General features: G+C 38.4%; 1 protein-coding gene, 1 non-coding gene and 1 pseudogene across 3 annotated transcripts in view; 2 read left to right on the forward strand and 1 right to left on the reverse strand.

The window, feature by feature from the left end:
• LCLAT1 (lysocardiolipin acyltransferase 1) overlaps positions 1-14112 on the forward strand; it is a 150521-nt gene that overhangs the window by 110541 nt on the left and 25868 nt on the right. The window lies entirely within an intron of this gene.
• Positions 196-314, reverse strand: LOC118606219 (annotated as a pseudogene).
• LOC118605617 lies at positions 2052-2170 on the forward strand. Its single transcript, XR_004952235.1, has one exon. It is a non-coding gene; the product is annotated as a 5S ribosomal RNA (ribosomal RNA).

Genomic DNA, 14112 nt, shown 5'->3' on the forward strand with positions numbered 1-14112 from the left:
TGCGTGCACATCGATCCTTGAGTGGTGCCCTTCCAGTCACACTAACTCAGTGTGAGGCCAGCCCTGGTTTCCCATCCTTTGTCTGTTAATTGATCATGTGGAAGTTTAGCAGATCTCTAGAAATGGGGACTGTACAACTTTCTTTCAGAGACAGTAAAACAGAATTTACTTATATTTATTTATTTATTTTCTTTACACCTACAGCAGCCGGTTTTCCTAGGTGGTCCCTCATCCAAGTACTAACCAGGCTCGACCCTGTTTAGCTTCCAAGATCAGACAGGATCGGGCGTGTTCAGGGAGGCATGGCCATAGATTAAAACATAATTTAGAGCATTTCAATTAGGAAAGGATTGAACTAGAATCATAATTCCATGTCTTTCTGTGTGACCTTGGTGATTTATCATTTCATTGGTAAATGAAGAATTAAAGTTATTACCCGACATTTATTGTGCCACGTCAGTGAAATTATATATGTAAATTATATATACATATTATATGTATATAAGAAGCTTAATATATAATGCAAACTAAGAAATGTGTAAGAAACAGTTCTGGCACAGAGTAAACAATCAAAAAATTATTTCCTGAAAGTTGCAGTCTTTGCTATAGGGGATAAATTATCAAAGAAATTATTCAAGAAATCCCAGAATTTTTTCAAAAACATGAATGTCTAGATGGAAAAAGCCCAGTGAGTACACAGTACAACAAAAGAAAAAGACCAACCACAAATCATAATTGTTATTAAATTTCAGAACACCAGAGAAAAAACAAAGATCCTAAAATCTTCCACAGAGGGGAAATAACATTCAACAGATAAAAGATTAGCATCACATTATCCAAAGCAGTACTGATAGAAAAAGTAGAGAAAGGCTTTCCGTTTTTGGAAGGAAAATGGTTTCCAACTAAGAATCCTGAATATCCATGAATTCTCAGGTGTAAGAACATAATAGGCATTTTCAACCGTTCAAGATCTTAAAATTCACCTCTCCTGTACCTTTCTTAGGGAACTACTGGAGGATGAATTCTAACAAAAGAAGCAAACCCAAAAGGGTGAAAGTAGAGGATACGGGAGACAAGGAGACCACCACAGGAAGGGCATCTTAGAGGGTGCCGAAGGGGGATCCGGGGGAATAGCTGCGCAGCAGGCCTTGATGACTGCAGTCCTGACTAGAGCAGGAATACGGAGTGTTCCCAGAAGGATGTCTCCAAGGTGGTGAAACTGATAGATGGTCTGATGTGTTTGAATGTACTGGAAAGAGATTTACACTTCGAACTGAGTTCGGGGATGAACTAATAGCAGGCCTCTAGAAAATTAAGAGAAAAATTAGGTCATTATTAATTCTGAGGAAAATGACTAGTAGCACAAGAAAAAAAAATGTAGCTACTATTCAACTACACTGTGACTGTGTCTGCCGCATTATATAATGTAAACACTATTAACCTTACCAAGAATTATGACATGACTATATTGGGACTATGGAGGAAGGGAAATATGGGGAGGAATGGTGTAAGTGGAAAATCTTCATTTTTTTTGTAGTAGGAAGTTGATAAGTGGAAAAAATTAAGATGTCGGTATAAGCATTTTGTTTAACTATATGGAGGTAAATATGAATGGCATTACAAACTAGGGAAGAATTGGACAGGTGATTGCTTCTTGTATTGATTATAAGCCATGGTAAACATTATTAATGTCATCAATATGGTTCTTCTCTCATTCCTGGGCACACGGAAGCATATTTGTCCAGCTAGTTAGGGCCGTGCAACTAGCTATGGCCTCGACAGAGCAGAAGGGATGTGTGTCTTTTCTGGGGTACGACGGTGTGACCTTTCAGCACCCTATTCCTGTTCCTCAGCAACCTAGAAGGGAGAACGACAAACGGTAACACATCCTATGTTCTTTAGAACTGAGGCTTAGCTTAAAGAAGATTTGGCAAGCATTTCTAAATATTCTAGGCTGTGCAGGCCATGTGGTTACTTTTGCAACTAAACTTTGCTGCCGTTATTGTGTAAATGAATGAGTGGGTCTGTGTTCTAATAAAACTTTACTTATGGTCTACGGCCATGCCACCCTGAACACGCCCGATCCCATCTGATCTCGGAAGCTAAGCAGGGTTGGGCCTGGTTAGTACTTGGATGGGAGACCACCTAGGAAGACCAGGTGCTGTAGGTGTAAACAAACGAACAAACAAATAAGGAATTGTAAGTTGACAAAATCCTTGCAATCTGTGAGGTCAACCAAAGGTTACCTTGCCTAAAAAGAAAAAATGTGGACACTGAAATTTGGATTTTATATAACTTTCACATGTCATAAATTATATTTTTACTTCTTTTCAATTATTTAAAAACAAAAAACAAAAACATTCTTAGCTTACAGGCTGTACACACACCGGCGGTATTAGCCCCTTCCCTTAATTTATTGACCCCTGGTTTAAATATTTGAAGGATTGTTATTCACAAAAGCTGGTAGTATCATATTGTTTGTTTTCAGAGGACAAAACTACAACTAAAGGGAGGGATAAATTTCAGCCTCAAATTTCCTCACATAGTGAAAGCATTTCTACAAATTAGAGCTGCCTGCGATGAAAAAGACTGCCTCAAGGTGTTCCTGTGCTTGAAATGTTCACAGAGGTGGACGACCTGTCAGCTCTCTATTAATTCTTACACTTTTTGGCCCTATAACACAATTAAGATGGATCATTCTGATAAAGCTGTTTTAATGTTTTTCAAAGTATAATTGCTTCCCACAGGTTTAGGACAGTGTGTGTGTGTGTGTGTGTCTGTGTGTGGTGCCTTCAGTATTTTAGATTAAGTATTTGTGGTGCCAAGGTTTGCAGAGACTACTTGCTAGCCTAAACATGTTTACACACAGCAGTATGTTCTAATTTAAATTCGGTCATAATCTCCAGACACCCCTAGCCTAGACAGTTGAAGGTGTAGCTTCGTTTTTATCTCGTTGGCCACCTGGAAGCCACAGTCAGTAAGTAGTCTTGACGTCAGTAGTCTGTCTGGTTCATTAAAATGTTAATTTCGTGGATTTAATTTCCTTTGTAAAATGTACCACTGCAGGACACCGTATGCAGACTTATTCTAAAGCAGACCAATTTGCATGTTACATTTTAGTATATTTCTTCGGATTTCTGTGTGTTGCTGTTCCTAGAAATTGCTTTCATGTTTATTAAGTATTCAAATATCTAAAGTCTTTAGACATTGAAGGCAATTTCAGCTTAGCAAAATGAAATTTAAAAATAATTCTGATAGCACTTTTTCTCATCGATGACATAATTCCCACTTCTAAGTAAAATGTACATTTCTACTTCCCTCCGATAACTCTGAATCTCCACCTTCAAAGAAAGAAGGGTTCATTAGCAGTTTTAGTGAATGATCAGAATGAATCTAGATAGTGCCACGTAAAAAAATGGATGAGCAGTATCTTTTGTGTCCTATGAGGTCCTGTAAATCAGGGATCCCCAACCCTTGGGCTGTGACCAGCAAAGTGTCATCCGTATTTGCATACACTCCCGAGCGCGAGCATCACGGCCTCAGCTCCACCTCAGATCATCAGGCATTAGATTCTTATAAGGAACACTGGTCCCTGGTGCCAAAGACGTTGGGGATCACTATTCTAAATGACCTTTTGTATTTTGAAAGTGCCAGTTTAAATACCAAGTTCACATTTTTATCTGCCAAAATCTTGAATTCTGAGTGATTTCTCCAAAGGGAAGGTTGATCAAAAGAGATAACCAAGAGGCTGCTGACATCCCGGCAGACACTTAGGATCTCCCAGTCAGTGCCCCGAAACCAGCAGTCAGAATGATCGCCCTACAGAAAATTCAGATAAAAATGTGGTTTGCCCAGATCTTGTGGGTATCTTTGCTAGTGCATTTACATCTTGCTGATTTTCCTCATAATTTTTCTCTTTTAGATCTCCTTTGCCGCCTTCCTTTCCTTTTCTGGTCTCCAATGGAAAAGCCATTCTCCGAAGCTCTGTCCTCTGCTTTTGGCTCTTCTCTCGTTGTGTCATGTCATGTCATGTCATGTCATGTCATGTCATGTCATGTGATATTCATCTCTCTCTACATCTCCATGCCTGTGACTACCACTGTTGTCTGTTTGCTAATGGCCCCACATTTTATGCTTCTGACTCACGTCTCTCCTGAGGTCTGGCCTACCCGTGTCTCCAATGAATGGATTGGATGGTTTTATTCAGCTATGTTTCAGTCATCTCAAATATGTCTAATATCAAACTTACTTTCTTCCCAGCTTCTTCATTTCTATTCAGCAGTGCCATCGTAACTTACTCCCAAGCTACAAGTGTTCTAGGAGGTGGCTCACAAGGATTTAATGTAGAAAATCAAAGAATAGTTGATCCCTTTTGATGAATGTCAGAATTTTGTCTTGTTTTAGGCCGGTCGAATAGAGTTAAGTTCTTTTCAGCCTGAGCACCCCCGTGAGTCTACTCCATTAATGTTGACCCGGTGGAATCATTGTTAGTCCTCAGCTCTCACCCTCAGCTTCCGCCACAGCCACCATGCAGACGTTTGTGTTGTTCGTCATTGGACATGGGGAGGAATTGACATTAATTTGATCAGATGTTTCCAAACATTTGAAGTTTTTATTAAAATGAACATAATCCCCAGAGGGCCCTGAAATTACTCTGTTCTCAAGCTTTATAAGATAAAGGGTGGCCCAAGTCATCTCCCAGGGCTACTGGCTGCCAATAGAGCTTCCCTAGTTACTTTTTAAAATAGGAGTTTAGCAAGTGGCATCCTACTGTTTCTTGCATGAATGGCACACACGACTCCTCTCAGGTACATGACTGAGGTTCATATACAACTGGACTTATAGTTCAGATATAATAAGTGAGTACCCAATTTTCTGGCTGGTCACTAATTATCCCAGGTTACTGGGGCATATGTCATGAGTTTAAAGTCACTTATGCTTAAAATTACTATTTTAAGATATAATTTAATATCATTGATATTTCATCGAAAATTATTGTTATGAGGCTGAGACATTTTTATTAAGCCAGTTATGATTGTTATCCATTCAGCAGATACTTATCGAATGCCTATGACACAACATTGAACTAAGTGCTATATGACATATAAAGGCATTATAATACTGTCATTATTATTAAAGAACCTATATAATCTAGTAAAATTCCTGATTGAGTGAATGAGTTTTTAAAAAACAATGGAAAAACTATGAGCTTAAAAGCTGCTTGCTTCAAGAACATTTGAGATCTTGCTTCCTGGCACATGTCATTGGTTTGGTTCAAATAAACTTCTAAAAATTCTTTTAAAAAATTAATTAAAAAATGAAAACTTCCTGCTTTCATATGATTCAGTGATGAATTCCTAAAGTATTTGACAATTTCTAGAAGTCTCAAGTATTAATTTTTATTTATATTCTCCTATCTTCATAGGAGAGCTGATTCTGCAACTACTTTTAAGTCATTCTAAGCACTAATAGGATCAAGAATGATGTCTTCTCAGGGACCCCACCCCCAGAGCAGGGTCGGCTTAGTTTGATTTTGACACTGACTTTTACTTTGGAACTTAGGGCAGGATCCCCCTGACACACACAAACAGAAAGTTAAGTGAGAATAAGCTATGTCCACAGCGATATATGAGACAAATTAGCCTTAGAATGACTAAGCTATTTTCTAGACTGAAAGATAACCCCAGAATGTAAGTTTAGTCTTCATTTTAAATGCGCAAGCTAGTGTTTGAGAGTCTTATTGAATTTACTTCTGCTATCAAGTTGCTTTTCCTCACTTTTCAGTGTGGGCAGTATTTTTGTATCCATATCTGTAGTTCAGAAAGGTGGCCGCTACCTCTAGAGGGAGACTTGAGAGCCAAGTTAGAGACACTTTAAGTCATACATGAGTCTAGCCGAGCTGCAACAGTATTTCCTTGAGAGAAAAGGAAATGTTGCCTAAGAGTCATGAGAATGACCACGTAGCAGCACCAAAAAGATAAAACTATCATCAGAGATAAATGAGCCACAGGAGAATATCCATTTATACAGTCATTCTACGCACTTATAAACCTTTAGTTTTCTCTGTCAGGCTGGATATATAAGATACTTACTAAAAGAAAGTTTATTCATATTATTAAGTAACAAATTTAATCAGTATATACTCACCGGAATAAAAGATAACCTGCTTCATTCTAGCAATTTGTAGACCACACCATTTCTCGCTTTATTACAGGTCAGTGAAGGAATAATTTAAAAATTCACATGTGAGCCATAATTCTTTCCAATAGAATTAGGTCTTCATAATCAGACCTAGAAGAGTAATGGGAAACTTTCCCTTTCAGAACCATATGCAAGAAAATGTAGCTCAGTCCTTTTACAATGGGTACATTATCAGTTAGAACAGTATGTTTCTTCCGCTGTGGTCAAATGTTGATTACTTGACGTTTTGTTTGTATTATGTTTCAGAAGTGGAAAGTATTTCCGTTACATTTGTAATTAAGATATTTAACCTTGTCTAAAAGGCTTTTGCTGCCAAACTTAACATTTCGAAAGACTTTTTAAAAAGATAATGTAAAGACCAATTGTATTCTCCCGGATTTTAACTTTTGAAAAATTGTGCTTATTGAGAATGCCAAAGCACAATTTGGGGGCCTTTGCTCCAGTCCTTTTATACAGTGGAAAGAGCTAACTACAGCTGGGAGGCGGGAAAACCGGCTTCGAAATCTAGTCTTTTATTCAGCCAGCTCTAAGCCTCTTTGAAACATTACTTACTGTCTCTGATCTTCACTTTACCAAACAGAAAATGAGAAATTCTGAACTCTCTCAGTATTAAATTCTTGAACCTTAACCCCATGGCTTGAGAATCAGATTGACCTAGTTTAGAACGATCACCTTGTCCCTGACTGGTTTTGTAACCTTGGGCGCAAGGTATTCAACCTGAGTTGTAAGACCTACTTCATGGGGTTATTGTGAGTATTGTGTAAAATAATATGAGAAAGTACCTACATATTGTTTGGCATTCAGTGTGTTTCTTTTTTTTCTTAGTCTTCATAACACAGAGGAATCATTTCTGTAACGAGTGTCTATTTGAACACTATGTTCAAAGCAATGTGGAGAATACAAAGATGAGAAAGACATGCAGCCTGCCCCTGAGGAGTATACATAATCTAATTCGAGAAATATGATTTTGATATTAACATTTAGCGGTAAACTAGAAAAATGATAAGTACTATAAGAGAAATTCACATAAAGAGCTGAGAGGTTTAGAGAAGGAAGACAAAGTATATGTTATCAAATTCCAGAGTTCAGATGACTGGGATAATAAAACATGACCTTTGAATGTTATGAGATGTTATAATTATTAACACAGCATGATGATGCATACGTAAGAAGTGAATGTTACCCATCCTGGGTTGCATCAGTTTGTATTGAAAAGATAATAGATCCTGATATGATTCACTGAGCAGGGGACATCATCACTTCTGAAGTATTTCTGCCAAAATGCATAACTTGATTTAATTATGAGGAAACACCAGACAAACCAAATTGAAAACATTCCACAAAATAACTATCAACATTGGTTCTTGAACTGGATCTTGAACCAGAAAGAGAAAAATAGTGGAAAAACTAGCAAAATTCAAATAAAATTTGATATATAGATTAGCTAATAGCAAGAGCCAGGGTTAAGGCTCTGGTGTTGCTCCAGGGTACTGTGGTCGTGTAAGATGCCAGCTCTTGGGGGAATGCGGGTGACGTTTGCTGGAAGTCTTTTTAGTACTTTGCAACATTTTTTATAAACCTGAAATTACTTCAAAATAAAAGTTAAAGAAAAATAATGGATTCTCATATAGTATAAATCCTTTGCAGATTGAGATAGCTTGAGTAAAGATCTGTTTTAGATTTATATGTGAGAATTAAGGGAAGCTAAGTGGTCACAACAGAGCTGTTCTTAAGGATATTTTGACAGATTTCAGTTGACCCACAACCCAGAACTAAAATGATACACATAAAAGCAAAAGAGATCCAACTAATCTTGTTCTCAGAATTTGTAACACTCTAATTTAGAATGGTTTTACTGGTCCATTGGACTTATAGCACAAGATCTGTAGTCATCGTGACAGCCGTGATTCTTTGAGCACTTACTAGACTGTTCATCAGTACTTTTAATTAGGTGGATGTGTATCTTAATGGAATTATAAGCACATAAGGGCAACAACTGACCTATTAAGGATGAAGGACAAATGTACAGTTTCTCTGTGTCAATTGACCATAGCTATATCTTCTTCAGTAGGACTTTATTTTTTAACAAAATCAGACTTTTTGTTACATCTTAATTTCTTCATATTGAAAAAGTTCTAATTTACCACACTTTTTCTTTCCCCCTTTATTTTTAGTAATTATATTTTTATTTCCTTTAATGAACCGAGCGAAAAGCAGTTGCGGTAAATAAATTATGTGCAGGGGAAAGCAGCACATTATAATTAGAATTCATTAACATTTAATTAGGCATTCCATTATTGAATTGGTGTCTCAGGCTTCTCTTGGTCTCTGACTAATCCTGTAACAAATACCTCTTTGTGGACAAATATTAGCCTGTAATAATTAGAGTATTCATCTAAGCTAACGCTTTTCATTAAATCTCTGATGATGATAGCTCCCCAAGAACAGATTGATTTAATTTCATATGATTTATCCACTTGTGTATCAAAGTCTGGTGGAAATTGTTTTTAACATCAGAGGATTAGGAATATTAAAATCATCTTTGTAGTCAGAGAACTTTCAGGTATTTAAGACCTTGGATAGTTCTATAAACCTAGGCCTGATGTTACTCTGCTAAACTTGAGAATCACAGTGCTATAACAGACTGTCATTGAAAACAATACACTGATTCTATTTTATATTAACACATTGAACTTGGAGTCAGTACACTCTTGTGTACTTTGGGTTCGGGAATCAGTTTTCATTCCAAATAGCTGGTTCAGCATATTAAATGTACCTTTTCTGTTTTATCAGAAATTCAGTGTCACTAGAAACAAATAGATTGTCGATAAATATTCTGAATCAAGGGCCTCATGGGCATGCATGCTAGATTTTTGTTTTTTGTTTTAATAAGTTGAGTTGACCATTATTGCCTCCTCACCTTTTACCTTCCTTTTTCTTTTTCTAATTTTTCAATGATGGACTTTTAATTTTGCTTGGGGTCTTTTTACTTCTTAATCATTTTCCCCCAACATTCTTCTCTTTATTAAAATCTGGCCTCATAACTTCCTCTTATACTTTCGGCCTTTTTCTTCTATCCTTTTTGTCCAGGTTTTTTTAAATTTTATGTCTTTTTAGTCCTTTCTCCCCTACTATGTTGCATGAGAAAGTTTGTACTGCTGTCTGCATGTGACTTGACTAAAGCTACATGAATCAATTCTATGAAGCCAGAGGATGTACTCTAATTGGCTGCAGCCTAAATGTTGTGAAAATACTGCCCATTTTTGTGATATCAAGAAAGCCCATTATGAAGCAAACTAAATGTTTTCTGACCCTAATTTAGCTCCAGTTTTCAGAAATCCCCGGGGGAGTGAGAGTATGTACGTGTTGGTGCGAATGCACATTCTCAGTTGTGGGTGACGGGGAATGCCATGAGGGGAGGAAGAAAGGCATTTCAACATCCCGCACTTTCTGAGATCTCCGTTTCCAGCCCTACCCCATGAGTTATCAGGTTCCTGGGAGCTGATTCTTCCCTTTCTCTCCCCTGCACTCTGCCTCATGTAAACTGTTGTTCTCTTTGAAAACAGTGGTTTGGTGGGAACTGGAATCCATAGGGCACAGTTTGATAGAAGGTGCTTTGGAGTCTGGACTGGAAGCTGAGGGACCTCAGACCAAGTCAGGCTAATGTTCTTAACAGGTCTGGGCATGGCCCGAGGGGCTTCAAGCAGCTCAGCAGCAGTGAAGGGGTTACCTTGTTGGTCGGCAGAGGGAGGTTGTTGACGAAACTGGTTAGCAGGCCACATGGACTAATAATAGGAGGAGGATGATCTATAACTGATGAAATACTGCGGTCATTTGCAGAAGAGACACCCACTACATACACTTCCCGGGGAAGAGGTCAGGGTAGGAATGGGAGTGTCGTGCAAGGCAGGCAGCAATTGCTAGTTTCAGAGTAAAGTGTGCGCTGATGGAAATGCCAGCTCTGTGAGCTTTTTCAAGCTAGCGGGAACCCCATGGACAGAAAGAAAATAGCACAGTAGAGGATTACGGGGCTTTCTTTGAGGAAGTTGGTAGTTCTATTTAAAGACAGATTTTTGAGACTTGATTAGGAAACAAATGCTTCTCCGGTAATACCTCAGTTGATGAAGAGGCTGCATTCCAGCATGAGTAATGAAGTGTCTTTTGTTATCAGAGAGAAATGACACAGAAAGCATTTGGTATTGCATTCCAGAATTTCAGGAGAGAATTTCGGTTTAAAAATAGCATTCTAAAATTAACATTGTCAAATATGCCATAAACTAGAAAATATTCATCTGGGGGGTTGAAGGTAGTGGGAAAGAGGGAAAGTCAAGCCCACTTAGCTCTCTAAACCTACAGTAGGCACCTTTCCACGTTGAATAGATCCCTAGCTTCCTATCATGTGGCACCCTGTAGCTATCTGGATGTTTGTCAGTTAGCTCCTTTAGCGCCCTTGACCACCACACAGGAGACCTTGACTTTTCAATAAATTACCTGAAACCTTGTATCTCAGGTTCCCTGATAACTCATGAAGAAAACCAGTTCTTTGATAGAATAACAGTGATTGCAAATAGAGGTGGAGAAGGGCAGAATCAATCTCAGGCTTAACAAAGAATGTCTGATGTTCACAGAAGAACAGAAGCATAAATTCCTGTCTACCTTCTCTCCTATAGTCTGGAGGATCATTAATCACAATTACACTCCAGCTACAGTCTCTCAGTGCACCTTTCTACTGTAAGCTATTGGCAAAGGCTTTATTCTCAGGCTCCCTTCCAAGCAGAAATATACCAGAAAGGGAAGCTCAGCTCAGTTTCCCTGTTTCTGCTTATTCAATTTATTCAGTAAACATATTTATTGAGCACGTTGGAGAAACACTGGGGATATGCCAGTTAATAAAATAAACAAAAATCACTACCCTATGGCACTTTCACCTTAGCAGGAGGAACACAGACAATGAACAAATAAGTAGGGGATAGAGTATGTTAGGTGTTGATAAGGCCTATAGAGAAAAATAAGTCAGGGAAGAGGTAAGCCGGCCATTTTAAATAGGGCCCTCGGGGCCTTCCTGAAAAGGTGAATATGGGGGAAGAACACCTCAGAGGACCAGCACAGGTCCTAAGATGTGAGTGTGCCTGATGTTCTCAAAGGGGAACAAAAAACTCAGTGTGTCTGGAGCAGAGTGAGCCGTGTGAGTGGTAGAAATGAAGGCAGAAGGTAACAGGTCGGCAGGTATTGTAGGGCTTTGTAGATCATAAGGATTCCGGCATTGTGAGTGAGACGCGCAGCCATTGGAGTGAGGGGCCGAAGTGGCAGTTGTAATGTAGTGACTACCATAAGTGGATTATTGTTATGTTAGGAAAAAGCTGTAGGGAGGAGGGTGGGCAAACAGAGAAACCAATTTTAAAGGTACTGTATAACCGGCTGTAGAGGTGGGGACTTGAGGTAACATTGGTGAGGCGATAAGAATTGGCTGGATTATATATTTCAGAGTAGAACCAATAGGATTTTCTGATGGAATGGATGTGGGGCATAAGAGGAAACAAGGATGCCTACAAAGTTTTCGGCCTGAACCGAAGTTTTGCCTTTGAGACAAAGACTGTGGGAAGCACAGGTCTTGGGGAGAAAACCAGGAAGGAAGAAGTTCAGCTTAGGCCATGTTAAATTTGAGATGCTAATTAAACATCCAATAAGAGATGTGACCTTAGTAGTCGATTATTTGACTGGAAAGGAGAGACAGGCTGGATGGAGACGCAGGTTTGGGAGGCATCAGCACATTTTTGGTATTTAAAGCTTTAAGACTGGAAGAGATCACCTGGGGAACTAGTGTAGATAAAGAATAAAATCCAAACCCTAAGGCACTTCATTATTTAGGGACTCGCCCACTAAGGAGACCGGAGAGTGGCCAGTGGGGATGGCAAGCACTAAGAGTAATGTGAGTGAGACGCCAAGGAACGTTTTTTGAGAAGGGAGAGAGTCATCGGATTTGGTTATAGGAAGGTCACCAGTGACCTGGATGAGGACTGTTTTGGAGGTGAGGGCAAAGCTTAACTGGCATGGGTTCCAGAGAGAAATGGGAGGGGAGGACTGAAGACAGTACGGACAATTTAAGAAGTTCAGCTGTGGAAGTGAGCAGAGAAATGCGTGGTAGCTGGAAGGAGATGTAGGTTTAGGGAATGATGGGGAAAATTATAAGCATGTCTATAGGCAAAATAAGACTGATTGATTAAAGGGGAAATTGAGCAACAGGGCATTATAAGCTTGAACAATAAGAGATTTGCTATTGCAAGATAGCGGTTGTTATGGTGCAATCCAATCTAAGACCCACAGAGCCAATCGAGATGAATTATGAGCCTTTATTAGTTGGCCAGCTACTGACTCTACCACACAGGGTTAGAGGAGGTCAGTCCAAAGCTTCCAGAGGAGGTAGTTTATAAAGCCTAAAACCACATCAAACAAGCAAGCTGGTTTACAGAAACAGAGGTTGGCCATTAGCATATCTTTGTACAGAATATCTCCTAGAGCTACACCCTGGTTTACATTAAACAAGCAAGCAGATTATAGAAGCAGAAGTTGGCCATTTGAAAATTTTCCACCCTTAACAGTGCTGAACATTTAGCATACGTAGGGACAAATTGAGACAGTAACAGAAAAGGGGAATGGATATAAGGCACACATAGAATATATATGTATATGTGTATGTATATGTATATGTGTGTGCATATATATACACATATAGATATATATATATAAAAAATCCTTTACATATTTGCAATGGTAACTGCACACCAAAGATTCAGAACTGAACTATATAACATGAAATAAGAAGAACCAGAAGGAAAAATGTACAAAACTCAACCAAAATAAAAAGACAAACAAAGACAAGGAAGCAATGGAAACACCGAGAAAGTGAAAGATAAAATGGCTACAGGAAAACCTCATATTTCAGTAATCACCCTCAATGTAAATGGACTGAACTCACCAATAAAAAGGCACAGAGTTGCAGAATGGATCCAAAAACAAAACCCAACCATATGCTGCCTCCAGGAGACACATCTCAGTTCCAAAGACAAATATAGACTCAAAGTGAAAGAGTGGAAAATGATATTTCAAGCAAATGGCATTCAGAGAAAAGCAAGAATAGCAGTACTAATATCAAATGAAATACACTAAAATGAAAAACAAAGCTTCTGAGGGACACTTCATGAAGATAAAGGGAATCATGCACCAAGAAGACATAACACTTGTTAATATCTATGCTCCCAATCAGGGAGCCCCAAAATATGTAAAGCAATTACAAACAGAACTAAAGGGAGAAACAGACCAAAACACTATGATAGTGGGGGACCTAAATACCCCACTGTCGGATATAGAGATCATCTAAACAGAAAATCAATAAGGAAATAACATCCTTAAATGACACATTAGACCAGCTGGACATAATTGACATTTACAGAGCCTTTCGTCCCAAAACAGCTGTTTATACATTCTTCTCTAGTGCACATGAAATATTCTCAAGGATTGACCACATACTAGGACACAGAGACAGCCTCAACAAATATAAGAGGGTTGAAATCATACCAACCATATTCTCTGATCATAATGCTTTGAAGCTGGAGATCAACTGTAAAAAGAAAGTGGGAAGAACCACAAATACATGGAGATTAAACAACATGCTACTAAAGAATGGGTCAGAGAAGAAATAAAAAGATCAAGAGATACATAGAAATGAATGATAATGATAGTACAACATATCAAAACTTTTGAGACATTGCAAAAGTGGTAACAGAAGAAAGTTCATATCATTATAGGCCTATCTCAAAAAAAAAAAAAAAATACAAGAATGAGCCCAAATAAAAAAACTAACACTGTCTTAAAAAACTAGAAAAAGAACAAACGAAGCCTAAAGTCAGCAGA

The sequence above is a fragment of the Rousettus aegyptiacus genome, unplaced genomic scaffold (genome assembly GCF_014176215.1).
Source record: "Rousettus aegyptiacus isolate mRouAeg1 unplaced genomic scaffold, mRouAeg1.p scaffold_m13_p_7, whole genome shotgun sequence".
Lineage (NCBI taxonomy): Eukaryota > Metazoa > Chordata > Mammalia > Chiroptera > Pteropodidae > Rousettus > Rousettus aegyptiacus.